General features: G+C 39.8%; 1 long non-coding RNA gene across 1 annotated transcript in view; it reads right to left on the bottom strand.

The window, feature by feature from the left end:
• Positions 1-21174, bottom strand: part of LOC115649514 — an 88264-nt gene extending 67090 nt beyond the window's left edge. Inside the window, exon 1 of the long non-coding RNA XR_003999843.1 lies at positions 21109-21174. This is a non-coding gene — a long non-coding RNA (uncharacterized LOC115649514). The remainder of the gene's footprint in view (positions 1-21108) is intronic.
• Positions 21175-26542: the final 5368 nt, after the last annotated feature.

Here is a 26542-nt window from a genome sequence, read left to right as displayed (position 1 = left end):
CCCCGCCTTTCAGGATAACAGGAAGTCCTGCAAAATACACCAAAAAACTCTCTGTCTGGTCTGCTTCCCCCAGTTCTGGGCCCAGTGATTCATACAGACTTTTCTCAGGGCTTCCAGTAGTCCATCTCGCCTTCTTAGAAGCTTCATGCCACCTTACCATTGGCTGGTAGGGGGACTTAGGCCTGCCATCTACACAGAGTTCCCAAAGTCTAGGGATTCTAGGACAGCCAGACAAGGTTCTCTCCCCTTCCTTCTTGCTACTACCTCCCTGGACTTCTTCCTATCAAGTTTTTCCTTGGTTCTCTCCTCACCTAGCAAGAGTCTTCAGTTCCTTACAGTTTTTTTCACTCCTTGCTATCAGGAGAGTGGCTGCAGAGTTTTGCCCTCTCTCCCTGCACCCTGCATCTGCTTCAGACTTCCTTTGGTTATAACAACAATCAACGCTTCTCCAGCTAGGTTTCCTCATTAACTAGGCCTGTCCCTCCCTCCAGGGGCAACCAGGGGTGGACTAATTGAGCTCTGATTTCCATTAATCCTATGTTCACCTGTGTGAGATAGACACCCCATAACATGTTCATAGCATGGTTTAAAAGAAAATAAGAGTATTGCCTGTACTGGCACCACAATGGATATTTGCACCTGCACTGTAGGTGTGAAATCAATGCTTCTCACACTGACCACCGTCAATATAGACAGATAAAGAGATATGCTAGATGGTGTATAATAAAGAGTGGGATTTTTCAAAAGTGCTCAGTGCTGACCTAAATCTGCTTTTATTGAAGTCAATGGAAAATTCCCATAGACTTCACTGGGAGAAGAGTTAGGCCAATACTGAGTGCTTTTGAAAATATTACACAGACTGAGTATGGAGAACACTCGTTCGCCATCTAATATTTGAGGGGCCCAACAGTCTAATAAATATAGTGATTTGGAAATAACTTAATCCAAGAGATTAATCACTAAACCTCAAATCTATTATTGGTATTCTGTAACTGAGTTAACTACTGAAAATATTTGTAGTTTATAATTTAAAGAATGGGTGATAGGATGATATAGTTCCATATGCTGCAAACAGCTGCTAGAAGAGTTTTATAGATGTTTATTTTTTTCAAATGCCTAATCCAAAATACAGCACACATGCTCATCCTCCATGTATAGAAAAGAACAGAAGACCAGCATTTCAGTACATTTATCTTAATCCTTCTGATTTCCTTAAATTTATCTGGCCTGTTAATTAAAATGGCAGTATATCCTCTAAGTCAGTCAACTCTGCCACACTAATGTGCCAGTCCAGTAATTTTAGCATTATGCCAAATATTTTCTGTTTTTACAATACTAGTCTTTTAGCTACTAAACTCGCCTTGTATTTTGTTCCATTCCTTATAGCTTGCTCTTCCACACTCACACTCATACTCACTTTGGGTCCATTAAATCTTTAGAAACCTAAGGATCTTGGTCTTTATGATTCTAAGAGGAGGAATGTGATCCAAATTCACTCTCTTTCTACTTGCCTGAAATTACCCCACCTCACTTCTGGGCTCTCCCCTAATCCCAACAAGACCCCTGCCTTCTCCTCAGCCTTCCCAATGCCTGAAATCCCAGTGGGTGGGGAGCCTCATGTTCCCCATCCTGTTCTTCCCAAGTGTTTACTCAACATCTAAGCACGGAACTGCTCTAGACTCTGCAACAGCCTCTCCCTCAAGACCTGCTCTTGCCAGACATGCTATCTCCTCCTGCCTTTCTCAATGGTTCCCAGTGAGACAGCAACCAAGAATGAGCAGTGGGGAGAGGAAGACAGAGAGGGGATAAGGGGGTTTTGCTTAACAGAGGGGACACTAAGTCTGCTTGAACATGTACTAGGCAAGAGTCCCTACCTGGCCCTGTGTTCCAAGGCTAGAAACCATTCCTCTAGGTGGCATGTCTCACTGTAAAGACCCATAAACAACATATAGGAACTGACCAGTCTTTAAAATGATTAACACTTTAAGACTGAGAAATTTAAAGAGGGCTGCAACAATTACATAACTTTATCAAACCAGAAGCAGGCTCTTCCTGTCTGGATCAATTTACTGCCTACTCTGCCATTTTGTCCCATATAGTTTTAATGTTAAGGCTTTTATTAACTTAAAAAAAGTTTCAACTTTTTAGTGGCAAAGAAGAACAAGATCACTCCTAATACAAACATCCCAATGGGGGAAGGTCGTAGAGGGACAAATAGATTAGTGAAAACTTCCCACCTGGCTGAATTCACTTTCTCATCAATTCTTCCCTCTCAAAATATATAGAAGACGCAACCTCATAGTGTATTTAGAAAGCATCCGGCCTGATTCTCTATGGATTTAAACTTTGTATAGACACATCTTCCTCTGCAGAATAGGTGCCAAATGTTTCCAGTTCAGAATGGTTTCATTTTATACTCCCTTTGTACAGCTGTAAATGACTAGCAAAGACTAAGCCATAGGAAAATCAAGCCCTCTTTTCTGCCCTCCCCCGCCCCTTAGAATAAAAGGACAAGCACAAACTCTGTTGCTCTGACTACAGCAGTAAGACAGTTCTGAGTGAGAGGTCCAATATAAGGAACAAACTGAATGACTTCAAATGTTGCAGCTTTGCAGTAAGCAGATCTTGCAAATATGCCACAGGTTGCAAAGTGTGGCAGTCTTTCAGAAGCACTGATTTTTATTCTATATGCAGTAGTAGTAAAAATAATAATGATATTTTTAAAATCACGTGAGGATATCTACTAGTAATGTAGCTATAAGCTCTGTTCTCATCTACTAAAGAGAATTTGCTTGAGTCAATAATGGAGTGGAACAAAAATTTTTGAATTTCAAAATGTCGATGGAATTTCAAAATTCAACATTTTTCAAAAATGGTGGGAAAAATTGGTGACATTTTCATTATACTTGCCACCCAACAGTTTTTGACTTTTGACCATTTTTGAAAGGTCAACAACTTAAAATTAAAAGAGGAATTTTTTTGTCATCTTTTTATTTTGCCACAAGTTCAAGTTGTGACATTGACCAGGGCACAGTCTGGACTGATGAACAGCTGTGTCCCCTCAATTCTCCAACCTGCTTTGCTATGAAAACTATTACTCCTGGTCTGCTTACACCCAGTCATTAGCATGTAACTCTGTCCCAGTTATGAGTGATACAGCCAGCCACTCATGAATTATACTGCAGAGCAACATTAGCAAATTCCCAGTCCAAGACTTTCCCCAAGAAATGTATGTCTTGTACTACCTAGTCCTCCTGGACAATACAAGCTCATATAAAGTCTGTCTTTTATTAAAAGAAATGATATGCACAAGTCCTATTATCCCAAATAGAGTTTCCCAAACACATCAATCCAAATACGCTGATTTAGATAAAACAGTAAAACAAGTTTATAAACCACAGAAAGATGGATTTTTAGTGATTACAAGTAATAAAACATAAAAGTCAGAATTGGTTATAAGAAAATAAAAGTAAAACACAGCTAATACCTAACTTGACAAAATGAATGAATTCAAAGCAAAGGTCTCTCTCATGTCTCATCAGTCTTACTATCTGAACTCTTTTCAATCAGGATCTCTCCTCCAGTCCAGTGCTGCTACCTTTGTTTTTCAGGTATTGTTGATGTTGTGAGTAGAGAGAAAGGGAGAGATGACTTGGGACATCTCTACTCCTTTCTTGTAGCTCTTTCCCTTCTTTGTGAGTTATCTCCAGCCAAGCTTCAGGAGACAGAAAGTCTAGGTGGATGGGAACATCCAGCTATTCTTTTGTCAGATAATGGCCACTTAACCAGATCTTCTTGTTCCATATGGTTGGTGTAGAGCAGCAACTATAATTTCACCTGAAGTTGATCAAGTCAAATGGCTACATCAGGAGTAGCAGAATGTTTTCTGGTGATTCCTCCTTCATATTTACAAATTGGGCAGTAGGTGATAATATGTTTGATGGTCTCTTGTGGAGAGCCACACCTGCACGCCAGGAAGTCTTTGATTTTCTGTTTGTGCATTAGACATCCATAACTACCACGGTTGGTTTGGATTCAGTTCAGAGCTGACCAAGATGACCATGGAACATTGAACCAAGGAACCTTCTACATGGGATTCAGCACAAAGTGCTTATTTTTTAAGTCTGTTTTAACGCAATCTGCTTTCCAGGCCTCTTTCTGATCATAGCCTGGTTGCATTAGGCTAGGTAAATGTTCCAGAAAGCCTTGTGGGACTTAAGACTTTTTTCAGGGGAAGCATTTGTGGATAGGAAGATATCTGTTTTCCTGGATTAGCTGAGCTTAATGGAGTGTTGCAGCAGTTTGGCGTATCAGCAGAGGAGAAAAGTTAGACAGAAAGGTAGCCATGGTGTTGGAGTCAACTTGAGGGTTCCAATGTTGCATTTAACCAGGTGATGGCCCAGCTAATCTTGTTGACACCTGGCTGAGGTGTTGGCCAGCCTTTTGTCTCTGAGGAACTCATTTGTGGCTGTTTCCCAGACTTGGAGCCTGTTTCAGCAATACCATACAATAGAATCTTATATCTGTACATACAATGTTGCCACACACATTTTATCAGGGAACTAATGATCTGCAAAGTATGAGTTTTCAAATGATACCTCTTATCATAGTCGGTATAAAGGAGTGAACATAGGGGCACAGACTGTCACACTACTCAATATCTGGATTGGAAATCTAGAAAAATCCATATGCTAAGGGAAATGTTAGCAGTTCAGTAGGTGGCATCTTTCCCTCTGAATAAATATTTAGTAAATGCTCCAGTATGGCAATAAGGGGAACTAAAGAGACAAAGTGAGTGAGGTAGTATCTTTTATTGGACAAGCTTCTTCAGACATGAAAAGGAGCTCTGTGTAAGCTCAAAAGCTTGTCTCTTTCACCAGCAGAAGTTGGTCCAATAAAAGATATTACTTCACCCATCTTGTCTCTCTAATATCCTGGCACCAAGATAGCTACAACCACAGTGCCAATGCTAAAGAGAACTTTGCCATCTTTTCAGATGAGATACATAATGTAAACACCTTACTGCCTGTATATATTAAATTCCTATGGACTTTTTTCAATGAATGGGTGAGTAAACTCTGATGACCTTGCCCCTGTAGTTCCTGACAGATACGGTATTCTGTCCCAAACAATTGTGTAGTCTTGCTAATGTTATACTCTGTACTCAGCAATAGCTGTACTTGGCAATTCCTTTATACATAGGGAACCATTTGGTTAAAAGACATTATATTCGATCAAGATCAATATAACTATCAATGATAAAATGACAGATGTATACTGTAAAACCCAGCCACAGTTTATTACAATTAAACCCCATTTATTAAATAAAAGGAAGGGAAATGATTTATAACACTGTGTGGCATAGTAGCCAATCATAATTTATTTTTACATTTCTATATTTTATTAGACATACCATTTTGCATCAAACTTTTTATTTGTGTTTATTATAACACAGCTCCCATTTAGCTCATCTATTTAGAAAATGTTATTGTATATGGATTATTAACAATGACACAGGCATAAGTTAGAACATTATTTAAGCATGTGCATATTCTTCAATGAAACTACTTAAATGCTTAAAGTTAGGCATGTGCTGAATCAAGAGTACAGTGAATTCTTCAGTGGAGTAGCACTGAAAATGCAAATTGAGCTGGTTGAATTATGTTAAAATAATATTCATCATAGAGTTAGGCCCTGATCTAGCTTACACTTACACAGGTTAGCAATACCACTGAATATTTACAAACATCTCTTTCAAGAATATATGGATGAGTGCCTGAATAATTAACTAATTAAAACCAAGATCTTGGGTCCCAGAACCTGCAAGCATGAGTGTAACATTAAGAATATACATATTGACTGAATGTGGGTGTTAGCCTATTATTTAGTTAGCAAGTTATGCACATATCCATCCTGATTGTGACTGTGTTTGCTATTCATATGTATTTCCTGAATACTTTAGATTAAGCATTTTCAGATTGTGTGTGATCAGATTGGTGCATGAACTTTTTGTTCAGCTTCTCATTGTTTTTGTTTTGTGACTGATCACCCAAGTCACGTAGTATTGTCCCTGCTCCCTGATTGGATGGCTAATAGAACTAACCATAGAACTAATAAGGAAGCATCTTCTGTGATATAAGTTTTTGCACAAATAATCATGGATGCTAAAAGTCATGACACTTTCAGCATTCTAAAACTATACTGGCAAATACTTAGTAGTTGTCTTCATGAATAATCATAGAATCATAGAAGTTTAGGGTCGGAAGAGACCTCAGGAGATCATCTGGTCCAAGCCCCTGCTCAAAGCAGGACCAACACCAACTAAATCACCCCAGCCAGGGCTTTGTCAAGCCAGACCTTAAAAACCTCTAAGGATGGAGATTCTACTACCTCTCTAGGTAACCAGTTCTAGTGCTTCACCACAGTCTTGTTGAAATAGTGTTTCCTAATATCCAACCTAGACCTCCCTTACACTGTAACTTGAGACAATCGCTTCTTATTCTGTCATCTGCCACCACTGAGAACAGCCGAGCTCCATCCTCTTTGGAACTCCCCTTTAGATAGTTAAAGGCTGCTATCAAATCCACCCTCACTCTTCTCTTCTGAAGACTAAATAACTCCAGTTCCCTCAGCTTTTCTTTGTACGTCATGTGCCCCAGCCCGCTAATCATTTTCATTGCCCTTTGCTGGACTCTCTCCAATTTGTCCATATCCCTTCTGTAATGGGGGAAGAAAACTGGATGCAATACTCCAGGTGTGGCCTCACCAGCGATTAATAGAGGGAATAATCACTTCCCTTGATCTGCTCCTATTAATACAGCCCAATATGCCATTGGCCTTCTTGGCAATGAGGTTAAATTGCTGATTTATATTCAGCTTCTCATCCACTGTAATCTCCAGGTTCTTTTCTGCAGAACTGCTGCTTAGCCAGTCAGTCCCCAGCCTATAGCAGTGCATGGGATTCTTCCATCAAAAGTACAGGACTCTGCACTTGTCCTTGTTGAAACTCATCAGATTTCTTTTGGCCCAATCTTTCAATTTGTCTAGGTTACTCTGGACCCTATCCCTACCCTCCATCGTACCTACCTCTACCCTCAGCTTAGTGGCATTTACAAACTTGCTAAGGGTGCAATTAATCCCATCATCCAGATCATTAATGAAGATGTTAAACAACACTGGTCCCAGGACTGACCCCGGGGGGCACTCCGCTTGATACTGGCTGCCAACCAGACATTGAGCCGTTGATCACTATCCACTGAGCCCGACAATCTAGCCAGCTTTCTATCTGACTTATAGTTCATTCATCCAATCCATACTTCTTTAACTTACTGGAAAGAATACTGTGTTAGACCATATCAAAAGCTTTGCTAAAGTCAAGATATATCACATCCACAGCTTTCCCCATATCCACAGATCCAGGTATCTCATCATAGAAGGCAGTCAGGTTGGTCAGGCATAACTTGCCCTTGGTTAATCCATGTTGACTGTTCCTGATCACCTTCTTCTCCTCCAAGTGCCTCAAAATGGATACCTTGAGGACCTGCTCCATGATTTTGCTGGGGACTGAAGTCAGGCTGACTAGTCTGTAGTTCCCTGGGTTCTCTTCCTTCTCTTTTTAAAATAGGGGCACTATATTTGTCTTTTTCCAATTGTCCGGGACCTCCCCCCAATCGTCACGAATTTTCAAAGATAATGGCCAATGGCTCTGAAATCACATCAGCCAACTCCCTCAGCACCCTTGGATGCATTAGATCTGGACCCATGGACTTGTGCACATCCAGCTTTTCTAAATAGTCCTTAACCTGTTCTTTCACCACTGAGGGCTGCTCACCTCCTCCTCATACTGTGTTGCCCAGTGCAGCAGTCTGGGAGCTGACCTTGTCTGTGAAGACCAAGGCAAAAAAAAGCATTGAGTACTTCAACTTTTCCCACATCATCTGTCACTATGTTGCCTCCCCCATTCAGTAAGGATCCCACACTTTCCCTGACCTTCTGTTTGTTGCTAACATACCCGTAGAAACCCTTCTTGTTACTCTTCATATCCCTTGCTAGCTGCAACTCCAATTGTGCCTTGGCCTTCCTGATTACACCCCTTCATGCTCGAGCAGTATTTTTATACTCCTCCCTAGTCATCTGTCCAAGTTTCCACTTCTTGAAAGCTTCCTTTTTGAGTTTAAGCTCACTGAAGATTTCACTATTAAGCCAAGCTGGTCACCTGACATATTTGCTATTCTTTCTGCACTTCGGGATGGTTTGTTCCTGTGCCCTCAATAAGGCTTCTTTAAAATACAGCCAGATCTCCCAGACTCCTTGCCCCCTCATGTTAGCTAATACATAATACAATCACACAAACCATAACAAAGTAAATTGCTTTTTATTCATGAAGGCTTTTGTGGCTCAGGCTTTTTTGACTATTTAGCCAGCTCTAACTACAACTGTATATGTGAGAAATTAGGCCAGCAAGCTGAATGAACTTTCACAGAGGAGTCACTGGAGTTCTGTCATATTCTCAGTTTGACTAGGATTCTTTTTGTTTGGTTGACCTTGTGGTTGGACTGTTGTGTATGTATAAAAAGGCAGAGAGTGAAGAGTGGCAAAAGAAATACATTAAAAACGGAGAAATACTGTTGCTGCTCCATCTACTGTCACTAGAAGTGAACTCTCTGCAAAACAGAAAGAGGCCAAATATTTAGATGCTCTTTCTAAATTTGCACCAGTAAAATGAATGCCTTTGTTTGCATGTACAAAACCATATTCAAACACAAAAATAGGCATGCAAATTCCAGTTTTGATAAAAATTCTGCATATGCATATTTAGAGATGAATGTCAAATTTGACTCTACGAGTCAATATCCAGTATGTGGAGTTTTTTTTCCAACACTGGCTCAACAAACACATTCAGGAACATGAGTTGGGTTTGTAGAACTGTAGAAGAGTCACCCTATAACCTCTATTACCACCTCCACACTCAGGTATCAACTAGGAACAGCAACTATTTCACCAGCCTGAGGAAAAAACAGAACAGTATTTATTGCACAGTATCAAGAGCAATATGAGGATACTATCCTCCTGCTTTCACTTTCTCCACTGAACAAACTGTTCAAAGATCAAAAACAAGCTGTTGTAAAAGTTGAGAACTAAAGAATGTGCAGCAGGTGGTAACATATGTGTCCATCTAATTCCAGCCAAAACAATCCAATTTGTGGAAAAGGGTACAGAATCTCACTGTGACTCAGAGCTGAGGGGGTGAGTGAGAGAGAGGAATGGCTTCAGCTCATGTGCTGGGCATGCTGTGCTAAATGATTTTTCATTTAACAGCATTATTATAATATATTTGCCTATTGAGCATACAGTAATTCTCCATATACTCGGAATGCAGCCTACTTATGGAATCCAAGATATGCAAAGTTGTTCGCTTTGGGATTTGCTTTTCCATTGTTTCTCTGCATCTCTAGAGTACTTTTTCATATTATTATACTTAAGAGTATAAATTTAGGAGAGACTGAATGCATTAGATTAGTAGCAACTTTTGGAGCCTCTGTCATTGTAATAAGTGGAGTATAGAATTTTAAAAAATATATATGAGAGCTTCCTCTAGTGGTGACTATTACAATCCTTGAGCCGGTCAAAATTTTCAAATAACTAAGAATATTTCAACAGAGGTGTCACAAAATTATCTCCCATTTTCTGACCAGTAATTATTGTTACTTAACTCAGCTGCTAAATAAAATAAAATCCCCAAATGGCTGCCTGTTGAACAGTAATAATAACAAATTTACCACATGCCAATAATGACTGAAGAGGTTACTGTCTATTGGGTGTTTGGCACACTTGAAAGTGTTTAGTGGTCTCAGTTCAGTTTCTAGTGTCTACATCACTAGAACTACTATCCCAGTTACAAAACTCACTTGCACTTTCTTCCTTGTTAATTGACTCAGAGGAGGACTGAGGCCATGATTTAGGAAAACTCCTAGACATATGGCTAGTTTCATTCTAGTTCAGAAAAGCACTTGGGTACATGCTTATCTTTAAGCATGTGCCCAAGTCCCATTGACTTGAATGGGATTTAAGTTAAACGTGCTTAAATGCTTTCCTGAATCAGGGCCTCAATGTCCATTCAAACTGATTAGTCCCCCCTCAAAAAACAACCAGATATGTTTTGGGGGAGGTTGTTGAAAAACAAAAGGTTTTAGGTTTTCAAGTGAAATAGTTGATGATTGCTGAAAATGTAAACAAAAAAGGTCAGTTTTTCTGCAAAAACGTAATTGAAAATGGAGTTTTTAGTGGAAATCTCCATTTTAACAAAGAGCCATTTTCCATTAAAAATCAGTTTTGATGGATAATTTCCAACCAGCTAATGAGCATGGCTAGACAGTTATCTTCTTGCCTAGGACAGCGGACCCTTCAGCCCTGGACTGAGGTATTCTGGTATGGGATAATAATACCTAATGCTTATTTAGCACTTTTTTAATCAATAGATCCCAAATCACTTTACAAAGGAGGCCAGTACTGTTATCCTCATTTTATAGATGAAGAAACTGAGGCACAGAGAGGTGAAGGAACTTGTCCAAGGTCACCCACCAGACCAATAGCAGCAACAAGCTAGAACCCATGTCTCCAACATCAAAGTCCAGTGCACTCATGTAGCACCCACTTGCAAAGACCTGGTGCACTTGTAGATAAACAGAGGACTTTCATCTCCTGGACCATCAATCTGGTTTGTTTTTTTGGGCACTAAAAAACTATTTTAAAGAAGGAAAACTTAAAATCTCCACACGTCAGTTCATTGTTCTGTCTCCCTTCTGTAATGTACCTCATAAAAGAGATAGAGTGGGAAAAAAAGATGCAAGACATTTTGTTTCACTTTGAAGGACAAGTATTAACAATTTGCTTCTTTAAACGGTTGAAAAAACACATTCTATTTGACGGCTTTTAAGATGTCATTAGCAGCACTTTAAATCAAAATTTAATTAAAAAGGAAAAAAGAAGCATGGCCAGCTCAGTAATATGAAATAATTCATTAAGATTATACAAAGTTTTAGGAACTGGAAAAGAGCCTTAAACAATCCAATATATTTCTTCTTATATTTTCTAATTTTAATGTTAGCTTAACCCCACTCTCCTCATCTTAATGCTCGCTTGATAACTTCATTGCTTTGAAGAAGGAGGGAACTCTTGAACTCCATTTATACCCCTTCCTTCATTCCATTGTTGCATAGTTAGTCACTTATTCCATATGCTTATTACCTGTACCGGGGCAGGAGAAAATACTTGGGAAACAATGCCCTAACCACACCAAGCATGGGACTTCAATAAGTCATATGGCAATGCTTTGGTGGCTCTACATCATTTGAGAGTCCCACTTAGGGAGAATTACCAGCTAGTTGATTAAGCCACCTTTATGATCCTTTTGTGACGGCAGAGTGGTACAAAGGGACCATAGTGGAGTGAAGAATCAGGCCCAATAATATATAATAAAATCTCTTCCTCTATCATTGACATTTCATTCTATTCGTTTTTCTTAATTCTCCCCCCCCCTTTCCTTCATGCTGAACACTGAAGAGAGAGAACTCAACACAAAGCCAAGCAGTCATTTTCAGATCAGAAATCTGAGTGTTAGATATTAGACCTGCACTTTTGGGAATAGAAGAAAAGTTGGCTCATGCAATTAGCTGGAGGGTAGTTCTGTGGAACTCAGATTTATTGGAATGTGGCTTGTATTTTAGCTGATCAGCCACAGCCACTTGTGCTGTTTGAATAGAAGAATCCGGTGTTAATTATTAAGATAATATTTTGAGAACTGCATTTTTATTGAATTTCCAGGCCAACTTACTTCATTGGGATAGCTTACATCAGTTATGACTGCAGTATACAATTGGATGAATCTGTCCCAACCCAATGTATTGGGTCACTGGGGAAATTAAGACAAGAAAAACCTTCACACAAAATTATTCTCTTAGTATTATACTAGTTTGGAGAAATTTGAACTTTAGGAAAAAAGGATATGCAAATCAGCTAGCAATATGACTCATTTCTGCCCATGACATTCCCCTGTCTGTAAGAGTCCTGCCAGCAGGCTGTCTGTGCAATAGGAAATCAGAAATAATTCAACATGTTACAACTCGATGATCAATCTTTGCAGGTTCATTGACAAGTTACACTATCAAGCAGGTGAAAATCATCTGCACTGGGGATTGCTGAAGTGTAAACTAGAATGTGATGAAGTATGGAGATATAACACCAAGAAATACTTCAGAATAATGATATATAAATTCTGTATGACTCAACAGCTATACAGGTAGAGGAGGCCCAGCATGACATGGGCTTATTTAAGAAAACTTGAAAGCAGAATTAATCATTGATGTGGCTATTTCTGGAAACAGTTTTTGAAAGGCAGGAAAATGTGAGATATATACAGATTGAGTGACTGTGCCATAAAATAAGATTTGTTTTGGTAATTTAGCGGTCAAAATAAAGCGTGGCCAACTCCAGCATTCAACAAGAATGTGTTGGACACAGACATTGTCTGGATTTATACAGTGTAAATGCCATGGCGGCCATTCTTGGAATTCCCTCCAGCATTCCTGTATCAGTTCAGGGAATCGTGGTTCATTTGGTTGCTCCCAAAACTGAAACGGAACTGAAAACTGGATCATTATGGGGAATACACACTGTAGTCCAACATTTTCTGCACTACCTGAAAAAGCAGATTCTGATTCTTTCCCCCAAAGTAGCAAAGAATCAAAACTTCATCAGCACAGCATGGAAGATGACAATACTCAAATCACTAGCACCTGGATTCTTAACATATGGATACAAAAGCCCTAGCTAGGAGGAATGATCACCAAGGGGGAAAGAGTATAAGGTAAAGAAGGAAAAAAGAAGTTGAGAGGGGGAGTGGGAAAGGAATTGAGAAAAGAAAAAGGTCAGGAGATGAAGAAAACTGACTGGACAAATGAGTTGTGCATCAAATACACAGGGGCATGACACATGTGAGATGGGGTAGAAGGGAGGGTCTACCCAGAAACATCAGAGCAACACTGATCTAATGTTTTGAAATACTGGAGATGTCAAGTATACTATCTCAGCTAAGACCACTGCCAAGGAGAGTTTTGTTTACACCTGGGGATATTATATGTTAGAATAGAATTGGCAGTGGTGTAAAGAGAAAGAAACTGCACACAGTTTCTTGGCCTTTGATGTAGATATATCAGATAAAGAGATGACGGATGTGTTTTCAGACTGGCTCAAATGCCTGAAGAAGCATAACTGGAATCTGGAACCTAACTACTGTCTGCTAATATCTTGGAAAGAACCAAAAACATATCCAAAGGATCAGATTCTGATTTCAGTTTCTCCAATGTGATTATGCAGCCAGATATTTGCAGCATCTTGCCAGATTTCCTGCTCCTCAGCAACACTGTATTTCTCTTTGTCTTTATTCTCGACAGATAAATTATGACCTATGCATGGGAGCCAATGAACACCCCCAGTAGTTCCGGGGTGGTAACGCAGTGTATTAGAAATACATAGATGGGCACCATCTATGAAATATTTGGGTAATGGGTTTTAGATTAATAAAAAGCCAAATGCTTACTCTGCAACCATTACCCCTTGGTTAGTTCTTACAAGTTAAGCAAGTTTCATTTGGTCAATACAGTGAGAGAACCCTGATTGCAGTAATAGGTGTAGGTAGCACTCCCCTCTGAATCATAGAAATGTAGGACTAAAAGGGACATCAGTAGGTCATCTAGTCCAGTTCCCTGCACTGAGGAAGGACTAGGTATTATCTAGATCATCCCTGACACGTGTTCGTCTAACCTGTTTCCTAAAACCTCCAATGACAGATTCTACAACCTGCCTAGGTAATTTGCTCCAGTGCTTAACCACCCAGCAGTTAGGAAGTTTCTCCTAATGTTTCACATTAATCTCTCGTGCTGAAATTTAAGCCCATTACTTCTTGCCCTGTCCTCAGTGGTTAAGGAGTACAATTTCTCATCCTCCTTTTTATAAGAACCTTTTATGAATTTGAAGACTATCATGTCATCCCCGTCCCCCTCTCCCTAGTCTTCTCTTCTCCAGACTAAACAAAGCCAAATTTTTCAATATTTTCTCATAGGTCATGTTTTCTAGCCCTTTCCTTTGGACTTTCTCCAATTTGGCCACATCTTTCCCAAGGCGTGGTACCCAGAAATGGACATAATACTCCAGCTGAAGCCATATCAGTGCTGAATAGAAGGGAAGAATTATTTTTCGTGTCTTGCTTACAACACACCTGATAATATATCCCAGAATGATATTCCCTTTTTTGCAATAGTATTTCACAGTTGACACATATTTAATTTGTGATCCACCATATCCCCCACATAATTTTGTAAAGTATTCCTTCCTAAGGCAGTCATTTCCCACTCTGTATGTGTGCAACTGATTGTTCCCTCTTAAGTGGAGTACTTAGCCCAGGGATTGGCAACCTTTGGCACACGGTCCGTCAGGGAAAGCCACTGGTGGGCTGGGACAGTTTGTTTACCTGCGGCATCCTCAGCTCCCAGTGGTAGCGGTTCACCATCCCCGGCCAATGGGGGCTGCAGGAAGCGGCGCAGGCCAAGGGTTGTGATGGCCACCACTTCCCGCAGCGGATGCTGCAGGTAGACAAACCATCCTGGCCTGCCAGCGGCTTTCCCTGATGGGCTGCATGCCAAAGGTTGCTGATTGCTGACTTAGCCTTTGTCCTTATTGAATTTCATCCTATTTACTTCAGACCATTTTTTCAAATTTGTCCAGATCATTTTGAATTTTAATCTGATCCTCAAAAGTACTTGCCATCCCTCCTAGCTTGGCATCATATGCAAACTTTATAAATATATTCTCTATGCCATTATCCATTTTTTAATAGAACCAGACCAAGAAGAAATCCCTGCGGGACCCCACTCAATATGCCTTTCCAGCTTGATTGTGAACCATTGATAACTACTCTCTGAGTATGCTTTTCCACTCCGTTGTGCATCCACCTTACAGCAGGTTAATCTAGGCAACATTTCTCTAGTTTGTTTATGAGAAAGTCATGTAAACTGTATTAGAAGCTTAACTAAAGTTGAGATATATCACATCTACTGCTGCCACCTATCCACAAGGTTTGTTACCCTGTCAAAGAAGGATATTAGGTTGTTTGACATGATTTGTTCTTGACAAATCCATGTTGACAGTTTCTTATCACCTTATTTTTCTTCTAGGTGCTTACAAATTGATTGCTTGATTATTTGCTCATTATCTTTCTGGGTACCAAAGTTAGGATGACTGGTCAATAATTACCTGGGTTGTCCTTATTCCCCTTTTTATAGATAGGTACTATATTTGCCCCTTTTCAGTCCTCTGGGATCTCTCCTATCCTCTATAAGTTCTCAAAGATAACCACTAATGGCTCAGAAATCTCTTCAGCCAGTTCCTTAAGTAATCCAGCCATATTTCATCAGGACCCGCCAACTTGAAGACATCTAACTTGCCTAAGTAATCCTTAACTTGTTCTTTTCCTATGTTAGCCTCAGATCCTACCCCATTTGCACTGATGTTCACTATGCCACTCATCCAAACACTGATTCTGTTTTTTTGGTGAAAACTTTGGCCATGGTTGCATTTTCTGTTATTGTTTTCATTCCTCATTGAGTAATGGACCTACTCTGTCCTTGGTATTTCTCTTGCATCTAATGTATTTGTAAAATGTTTTATTACCTTTTATGTCCCTTGTTAGTTTAATCTCATTTTGTGCCTTGGTTTTTTGAACTTTGTCCCTACATGCTTATTTGTTGTTGTTTTTTTAATATTCATCCTTCATAATTTGACCTAGATTCCACTTTTTGTATGCCTCTGTTTTTAGTTTCAGGTCATTGAAGATGCATTTGTTAAACCAATGTGGTCTTTACCATACCTCCTATCTTTCCTGTGGGATTGGTATCCCATTGGGATAGTTTGCTCTTGTGCCGTTTATAATGTCTCTTTAAAACCAATGCTTTAGCACATTAGAAGATACTCTGCTGCTGGAGCAGACATCTTTGGAATGTAAAACAGAGGCACCTTGAGTTTTGGGTGATGTGATTCATATATATTTAGTATGTAAAGCATTTTGGGGTCTTTGAGCAATTCAGTAAGAGTTGAGGACACATTCCTCACTTTGAAAGGTGATTCTCAGCACTTTGAAGGATCAAGACTGAAAGGAGTGCTATAAATTCAAATAATGGTGATTTTTTTTCTTCCTATGCAGCTATTCCTTCACCCAAATGATGGCTCTTTGTAAACTTATTTTCCACGAAATGTGCAGGCTGGTAAGGATCACACAACCCAAGATAGTTGTGAATTCTCTTTTAAAATAAAAACCAGAAAGTCAGCCTGATATTTTCTGTTTTAAAGAGTGAGCATCATTAATTCATGAAAGGATTTAAAAGGAAAATTGGTAGTGGTATCTGATAGACAGCAAAATGTTGGCAAGATCAGATTATCAAAAAGAGCGAGAAGTATGTGACCAGTAGAAATATATAGATGGTATCTCCAAAGATTATGGACATTCTTTGGAAAGCAAAGGCAAGTGTTTTAAAAGAGTAGCTCACTAGACTGTTAATGTTGATTTTCAATAACTCTTGGAGCACTGCGGAAGTTACAGACAACTGGAAGAAAGCTAATGTTGTGCCAATATTTTATAAAAGAATAAATGGGATAACCTGGATAATTATAGGTCTATCAATCTGATATTGACCCAAGCAAGGTGATGGAATGACTAATATGGGACTCTATTAATAAAGAATTAAAGGATGGTAATGTAATTAATGCCATTCAACATGCGCTTATGGAAGATGGATACTGTCAAACTAATTTGATATCTTTTTTATGAGATTAGAAGTGTGGTTGATCAAGGTAATAGAGTTGATTCAATATATTTTGACTTCTGTAAAGCATTTGCCTTGGTACCACAAGCCATCTTGATTAAAAAACCAAAATGGTAGAAATTATTAATGTTAACACATTAAATGGATTAAAAGCAGTGAGGACTTAAAATATAAATATAGATGGGGAATTACCAAATGGTTGTGTTTCTAGTAGGGTCCTGCAGAAACCAGTTATTGGCCCTTTGTTATTTAATATTTTTATCAATTATCTGAAAGAAAACAAAATCTGATAAAGTTTGCAAATGACACAAAAAACTGGGGGAATGATAAATAATGGAGAGCACAGGTCACTGATGCAGAACATTTTGAATCATTCAGTAAGCTGGGTGCAAGCAAACAACATGTGCTTTAATACAGCCAAATATAAATATATGCAACTAGGAACAAAAATGTAGGTCATATTTACAAAATGGGGGGCTCTATTCTGGGAAGCAATGACTCTGAAAAAGATTTGGGCATTACGATGGATAATCAGCTGAACATAGGTGGCCCTTGAGTCTTTCATTTGCAGAGGCTATGTGAGTGTGGAAAGCTCCCCTAGAAGTCAGGGGATACTGGCACCCAGACCGTGGCCCCATCCCCTACGAGGCCCTGCCCTCATTCCACCTCTTTCCCTGAGGCCCCCCTGCCCACCCCTCGCTTCTCTCCACCCCCTTTCCTTCCATTGCTCACCCTTAAGACAGGAAAAAAGTGGCCCTTAGCTGAGTGAGTGAAACTCTTGCTGTGCTTATGCCAGAGCAATTCAGCTAAGGGCTGCCAGAACAGGGGGGCCAGGGGCCCCTCACTTTCTTCTTCCCTTAAGGGTGAGTGACAGGGGGCAGAGGGGGCAGAGAGGAGTGAGCAGCAGCTTGTGGGGGTATTGGAAGGAAGAGATGGAGTAGGGGCAGGAAGAGGAGGAGCAAGGGCAGGGCAGAGGTAGGGCAGGACCCCAGGGCAGAGTGTGGGCCACAGTCCAAATGCTGATAGCCCCCCGGCCCCACACACACACTTCAAGGGAGATTCTGGTGCTTCATAGGTGGTGAGCCAGCAGGTCTCCAAAGGGAAGTGAACAGCACTGCATCCGGCACTTGCCTCCTGCATGACCAGCCTTTTTTGTTTCTCTTATATGCACCACCCATGCAACTGAACGTGAGCTCCCAATGCAATGCTGTAGTCAAAAAGAGCTAATATGATCCTGGGATGCATAAATGGGAACCTTGAGAAAGAGGAGAGAAGTTACTGTACCTCTGTATTTGGCACTGGTGTCACTGCTACTTAAATACTATGTCCAGTTCTGGAATCCACAATTCAAGAAGGAAGTTGAAAAATTGACGAGGATTCAGAGAATAGCTCCGAGAATGATTAAGGGACTAGAGAACATGCCTTATAACGATAGACTCAAGAAGCTCAGTCTGTTTAGCTTAGGAAAGAGAAGGTTAAGTAGTGACTTGATCACAATCTACAAATACCTACATCAGGAGATGATTTCTGATAGTGGGGCGCTCTTTGATCCAACAGACAAAGGCAAAAGAAGATCCAATGGTTTGAATGGAAGCTAGACAAATTCAGACTGGAATACGATGTACATTTTTAATGGTGAAAGTAATTAATCACTGGAATAATTTACCAAGGATGGTTGTGAATTCTCCATCTCTGACAAGTTTTAAATCAAGATTGAATGTTTTTCTAAGAGATATACTGTACTTCAAACAGTGATTATTTCAGGGAAATTCTGTGGCCTATATTTTACAGAAGGTCAGACTAGAAGATTACAGTGGTCCCTTCTGGTCTTAGAGTCTATGACATAGTGTTGTTATTATCTGGCCATCCTAAAAATGACAGTGACTCTGATTCCATTAAAAATAATTGTGGGCTAAATCAGAATTAGAGCATTGCTCCTTTGTGATTTATGTAATCTCTTGGGTTGACAGTGTAGCAAATTTATAGACTTCTTTCTTTTAGGAAACTGTTTGTTTTAACCATTTGTTGTATCATTTTCAGTTAGCATGAGGTTATGTACAAGATATTTCATTTCAACACCCGTTACTTACATTGGGGAGCACTGTTTGTTCTTCTGCAACTCAAATTTCCTGCTGGCAACCTAGACTGTAAGAACATATTGGATAGCCATGAAGTTTACATGCAGTAATGACTATGTCCTAAAATGAAGAACTGAATGTTCTGAGATAGCAAGCCCACTTCACTGGAAAACTCACATTGTAAATCTGTTATAATGCTGAAGTCAGTGGATGATCACCGAGGGGAGAGGACAGAAGCACTTAAGGGAAGTATGTGAATGATCCCTCAGCGTATCATTGTAATTCTGGCTATAGAGAAGTTGGTACTAGCCCTGATCACAAGTGAGAAGTGAATACATATGTGTAAGTAGTTTGTTAGCACACACAGAAGCATTATAGCTACTAGCCTGTTTTTATTCAAAGGTCACTAGTGGCCACACATTTTGTTCTTAAACCTATCTTTAAATAATGACATTTTAAGAAAACATAGTGAAAGAAACTATTTTAAAAAAACTTGCTGAAATGTTCCTTTAATAGGATTTGAGTGACCAGCTTCTATTAAGCTTTGAGACACTCGTTATTTTATAAAACATCACGCCCTCCCACATTATGCAAAACTCTGTGTCACCTTCTCTGTTTTGCACACTGAGCATCCTGACCACTGCAGGGTTGTATCATGCAACACAGACTAGGTGTTTGCTTGTTTGCAATGAGTTCGAGACCTCTGAAATGCTGCTGCTGCTTGTAGGTCGTTGTTTGGAAACACATGAGACATAGTATGAGTATGGTTAAGCTTACGTATGCCACTCTAAAATCACAAGGGTCTGTGTCACTTGAACTTTGGTGGACATGTTGGCAGATATGGACAAGTATCATCACAGAATGCTGCCTGCCTGGTTATGAGAGAATTTTTCAGTGCTGTATCTAACATAGGATAGCACTCTCTTCCCTCTGCAAGTGGGCTAGGAAAGTCTCCCCTCAGCACTGAGTATAGCCAAGATGGTTTTAGGATTTGTCTACACAGGGACATTTACCAGCATAATAGTACCTGTATAGTTATACCTTTCTAGTTACACCAGTATAACTCCCTGTATGGGCACTCATTAGAGAATAAGAGAATCCACATGGGAATTGTATACCAGTATAACTACTGAGCTATAATTATACTGGCATAGTTATGTTAGTAAATTTCCCTGTGTCAAAAGTTCCCAAGACTCCTTTGTGTTGCAGAGCTGCTATGCAAAATGAAAGTTTGTGTCCAGGCCCACATAAATTAACCAATGCTTAGTATTGAGATCATTGATTTCCATATGATCCACAGGTACTGACTTTAAGCTAAGGAGTTTCACAGGTGAGAAGACAAAAGTACAGACAGTGAACTGAAAACAAGAGACAGAGTCCAAAGGCGAGAGAAAGGAAGCTGCTTCTTGGCAGCAGGGTTAGATTCAGTGGTGTCTTAGCTGCGGTTTCTTGATATGTTGAGCAGTTTTGCTTTTGTTTAGCTACCTCTATTCAAAGTCAGCAGGTCTTGTGTACATTTAAAGAGTCAGATTTTGACATCCCTCACTGACACTGAATAGTACGTTACTCCATAGAAGCTCCATTGATTTCAGTATACGTATTTGTAAACAAAGGTACTACTTCCTGAGAGTAAATATTTCAGAATTTGGCCCTGCACTCTTAAAAATATCTGAAACTTTGTCACCAATTTCTCTCCCAACAAGAAACTGACAAGACCATGAAATTCACTACTGTTCAGCAAAGGGACCACACATACAGAATCATTTCTGTATCTCAGTATAACAGTGTTCAGCAGCTTTTTTTTAAAAGACAAAAATCTTAAACTGACCCAGGCATTTCAGTTATGCTGTTATGATACTCTTAAACTTCCCCTTAAGGAAGTCATTTTACCGCTCTGTACTTTAGATTCCCCCTCTATAGTATGGGGATAATGCTACTTACCTCCTTTGTAAAGTGCTTTGAGATCCACAGATGAAAAGCACTATATAAGAGCTAGTTATTATTATTCAAATGCTGCTAATAAAGCACAGCTAATACAGAAGTTCCTGAAGGCATCTCAAGGCATAGTTTCAAACATTCTATAGGCTCCTAACTCAACACCCTCACCTACCTTACCTCTAAAGTCTAAACAAAATAATAAGAGTTTTCTGAAATACCTTGTGTCTGCTTCTTCAACAGCAGGGAGGCACCTAAAAACAGTAGCTTTGAACATTCTAATGGAATTTTGGAACAGCTGTGTCTATTCCATTCCAAGCTCCCCTCTTTGTATCGTTTATCTTCACAGCCACCTTAGTGCAAACTCACTTGTTTACTTCAGCTGAAGTTTTTCCACTGGGCATGTAAACTCACCCATCCCATCCCTTCTGGGTGTTTATGTATAAAAATACTTAACCCCTGTTTGACAGAAATTTCAAGGAAGTGAATAAACACAGCTTAGCCAAGGCCAAGTAAACACAAAAAGAGTCATCAATGGTATGGATAAACTTGTTAGTTCATTTTTTAAAAAGAAAAAAAAAACCTTAACAATTTTCCCCCACTCCCCCGCAACACTTAGCATAATCCCAAAGGTTGAGATTTTCAAAGCAGTGCAAGGGAATAACTAAACATTTTTCATTAATTTTAACGGAATGGAATTTTAATAGCTGAATCCCCAGCATTGCTCTGAAACTTTCAACCCAAAGGTTAGGCTCATCCAAAAAAAGGTATTTTTCCTTTGTCTTTGCCACTCAAAATTTATTATCTGAATTGACCACATAATCACTGCAGTTTTGTAGAACTCTAAGTAAAGGATTAAATAGACTGTTTTTCTGTCTCCAAATTAAACTCTGGTCTGCACACAGATCTGCGCCAGTAGAACTATGTTGTTTAGGTGTGTGTTTTTTAACCAATAAAGTAATATGGGTTCCAACCCCTAATGTGGATGCTGTTATACTTGTATATACTTGCTTTCTACCATTATAGCTTATCCTCCTTCCCATATTAATTGCAGTAGAATTGCATCCACACTAGGGCGTTGTATCACTTTTAATGTACTAGTATAGTTACAGTAGTACAGCTTCTGAGTTTAGACATTAAAGTGCTTACACTGAAATGCACCTGGTTTTAGGGCTAGTCAGTCTATTTATTGCTGCCCTGAGGGAGAAAAGTGAGATGGGATCCCCAGTGTATAACCTGAATATTAGTCAGAGGCTGACAATCTCCCAGAGCAGTTTTTCACCTGGTGCAGAGACAATATCCTATCTGAACATTAGCTGTGGCCTAGAGTCTTGCATGGTATCTGCATTAGTAAAATGATCTCCCAGATCTCCCAGAATGCAGCTGAGTTTGGTGTTATTGCGTGTGATGAATGATCAGGCACAGTCTAGTCTGTTTTCAAGAAACCTGCTCTTGATTCAGCAGACCTCACAAATTACCACATGATGTCCAACTTCCTGTGCTTCAACAAGGTCATCAAGAAACTAGTTCAGCACTGCCTCCAAAATATATCGGTCTCTATCCAATATCCTGAATATTTTGCAGTTTGGTTTCAGAGCAGGTAACGCTGGTGGTGCTGATGAATGACCTTCTCCTGGCCAGGCTCATATTCCAGGATATATCTCCAGCATTTGAGATTACTGACTATGGCACTGTGCTACCAGTATTCAGACATGGGAAGAAATCAATGGAAAAAAGCACTTAAATGGTTCTAATCTTTTCCTTCAGGATGTTCCCACTGAGTGGTGATGGGTAATGACTTTTCCACACTCCTGTGCTGTTTTCCCTATACTAATGTACCAACATGGATTCCAAAATATCTAAAGACAGTCCTGACTTGCAAAATTTAGGTGCAGATCCCAAATACTTTGGTGGTGTTCAGACCTGGGGGGTTGGTTTAGGGTCATTTCTCCAAACATGAACACACACAAGATGACATTAAACAGATTGTTCTTACCACCTATAGATCCACAGTCAGAGAGATGATAGAGATGATAGCTCTCAGCTCTCCACATTAGCTGTGGCTTACCCTCACATCCTTGCACACACTGATCCCCACCAGCTCATCTTGCCAAGACCTCTCATACCTTCAACAACAAACAAAAGCATCTGTTCCCGAGCTGTCTTTCTGATATCACTCCATTCCATTATCAGATTCTCCCTCTTGCTATTACTTCGTAATGCTCTAGGATCCTAATGCAACCTCATTTGAAGTCAATGAGAAACTTGAACTGGACAACTCAGGATAAAGAAATTATAATTGTGTTTGTATTGTGAGCCCAATCATGACTGGGCTCTTATTGTAGAACTCCATGGTTCTAAAATTCCTTGATTGGTTTTTAATAAATAAATAAAATAAAATAAATAAATTGAAATAAAATACTAGTTACCTATAACCATTTGATGGCCCAGCCAATGTTATTTGGCCGTTTTCTTGTTAAAGATGTCATGGATTAAGTGGATCTTGAGGAAGGATCAAAAGAAAGAGGGTATAAATCTTACAGATTATAGATAAAATGTTCACAAGGGCCTACATGATTTAGGAGCCCACATTCCATTTTGAAAAGTGATGTAAGCATGTAGGAACCTAGGTTTCACTGAATGTCAATGAGATTTAGGCTTCTCAGTCACTTAGGCACTTGTGAAAAGTGTATTGTTATCTATAATATGTTATCTATTATTGTCAATAATAATATAAGATTGCAAACATACCAAGAATAGTAGGAGCATTTATTTATATAGACCCAGATTGAGGAAATCATTTAAGTACTTGCTTAACTTTAAGTATGTATTTAAGACTCACATCCTCTAAGTACTTTGCTGAGTCCAGAGCACAGAGTTATACATATGCCTGTCACTTTACAACAAACAAATCATGGCCCAGATCCTGCAAACACGCACAAGTAAAGTTGCTTACATGTTTAAAGTGTTTGCAGGATCTGGGCCATAGTTTGTGTCATCAGCACTACAGATATAAGAAACACTATTAGAATGGCAAACCTCCTATTGAGTTAGTTCATTGCATGCTGGATCTGACCCAAATCTGTTAGCACAAATGTAGTCAGTCCTTTCACCTTTTGCCTCATGTATACTATTTTGCATATCAAAATTGAGAAAGACAGAGAGAGAGCTCAAAACAAACAAAAAAAACCCTATTACTAATTAATTTGCATCTGCTAAATTGCAAGTCTTCGGTTTGTTATTATTTTGATTAGTTTTTTTAAAATATACTTTTTCCCTCTGTAAACATTGACAGACACCTTTCTACAAAAGCACCACTGGAGGAAGATTGTTTTGTAAAAAGTTCCTTAATTTTCCCCTGCTGAATTTAATTTTAGTAGGCCATGAAGAAATGTGCATAACGTTTTGTTCCCTGAATGTGAAGAGGCATTTAAAAAATGACATCCCCTTTTGTTGTGCTCAAACACAGTTTCCATTCACCAACCTGTATGTGAAAAACCACCATGAAACATGTTGAACAATACAGTTGTCAAACCTCATATCTCCTTTTATCTCTGACTGTAAGCCACCCCCATCCTTCCATAAAATAATTAAAAAAAAGAGAGAGAGAAAAGAAAAAAGAAAGCAATACTTCCACCTGTATGCCACAGGAAATCGTGCTGAGACTAATCTGCTTTTTAGAAAGGTTTACCTTTAAATAGGATTTCCTTTCACTGCACACACACATTGAGTCAGGAAGCTCCACTCTGACTCAGTGCTAAATGCATTTGATTTTTGACTAGGGCCGGCTTGTAAATGATGGAACCGATGATTCATAATTTCCATCCTGACCCTGTTTGCTTTGCATTCACACTATGGCAGGTGAGCTGTCATGTTCAGGATAACCAAGCTATTTAGGGGGAAACTGATGCTATTCATTAGTTTGCTGTGCAAAAAAATGTATTTGCATGGATGAGAACAAGCAAAGGGAGGTGATATGATATATGTAGATTTCAAAGGGTTCAAGAAAGTTCCTTTCAGCATTTGTGAATTTACATAACCAGGCAGTGCTGAATAGTTAATTGTCAGCTATGCAATATATGGCTCAGACATTAACCCCTTTGAATATGCTACTTATTTGAAAGCAAATCTTGCAGAAAATGTCACTTGTGTCTATTATGATATTTGCTATACCTTAGATGTAGACAGATAGGTGGAAGGGCAAAAGATCACATCTTACAGAAGTGGAAGAACTTCTGGGAAATGTTTACAAATTCATATCACTACTCTACAGTTTGATATTCCAAAAGGAAGCATTATTAAGAAACAGAAAGTTTATTAAGGACTAAATCCTCAGAGATGCTTATTTCCTGAAGCTCCTTCTCTAATCTGGTCCTAGAAATTGTAGGAATCAGTTTCTTTATACATTTGCATTTATCATTCCCATTTTATACACTATAACATGGTCAGAGTGAAAGAGCGTATTTAGAACTCATCCATCTGCAGCACAGTAAATACAAGAACTTTACTACCCACTTTCATGTAACTGTTTCCAAGATACAGAACTGTGGATTTTAAGGACTGATCCTACCCCTGGTGTAGTCAATGGGGATTTTGCCATTGATTTCATTGCAGCAGGTTCAGGCCCTTATGCCCTAGCTAGAATCAAATTGCCACCAAGTTTGAAAATTAATGTTTAAATGCAGTTTAAATTCTGCTTGTAGCCAAAGGAAATTCCTGCAAGGCTTGGCCTGCCATTGTGGACTGGACCAAAATGTGCTATTACAATGTGACGAAGTTGGGGATTTGTGTAGTGATGTACATGAATAGTATGTGTGCACCTCTGTTTCCCTGTGTGCTGCCTGTTTAACAAGGTGGTGAGAGAGGGTTTGTTGTTGCAGAGGACCAGGTGTGACCTTGTCTAGCAGACAGAACCCCCGAACAACAGCCTGGAGATGGGGTACCCTAACAAATGGTGACTTGGTGACTAAAAGGCCCACCCCAGCTTGGCAGTCAGCTGGTTCTGGCCAGTGGGAGGACAAAGGGCTGAGGAGAGAGGACCCCGCTGACCTAACCAACTAGTTCCAGGCAGAGGGGATCAAAGGACGGAAAAGAGAAGGCCCCAGTGACCTGTTTACCTGGGACAGAGGACAAAGGACAGGGGAGAAGCTCTTGGGGCCAGTGATATAGGATGCCTCTGCTGGAAGGAGGGAGCTGCTGCACTGGGGAGAGAGAGCAGCCAGAGGCCATCTGGATGCAGGAGAGACCTGGATGTTCTGTAATGTGGGAGGCTAGACCAGAGGGCCCAGAGAGTTTCCTGTGCTGGGTTCAGATGCTCAATAAACCCTTCTGTTTTACACTGGGTTGCATTATTCCCTCTGGGGGTAGAGGCTCCGGGGCTCCAGAGCGAGTGGACTCCCTGAGGGGGGCCACGGCAAGAGACAGGCATGCTGAAGGCTCAGAAAGGTGGAGTTCCAGGAGGCAGAGGGGCCTATGGCTGAGAGGGCATGGACCCCTGAGAAGGGCTGTCACACTGAAGGGTTTCTTTCAGGGACCGTATCAGAGTCGGGAGAGAGCGTGAGTCCTGTGAGTCAACGACGCACAGTAATATAGCTAGGTTGGTACCTACACCTGGGCACAGGGTTTGAAAACTGTTCTTATGCAGTTTTTCCACTC

Source organism: Gopherus evgoodei, chromosome 3 (genome assembly GCF_007399415.2).
Source record: "Gopherus evgoodei ecotype Sinaloan lineage chromosome 3, rGopEvg1_v1.p, whole genome shotgun sequence".
NCBI lineage: Eukaryota > Metazoa > Chordata > Testudines > Testudinidae > Gopherus > Gopherus evgoodei.
Note: the sequence above shows the minus strand (reverse complement) of the source record. Positions and strands in the feature narration are given on the sequence as shown.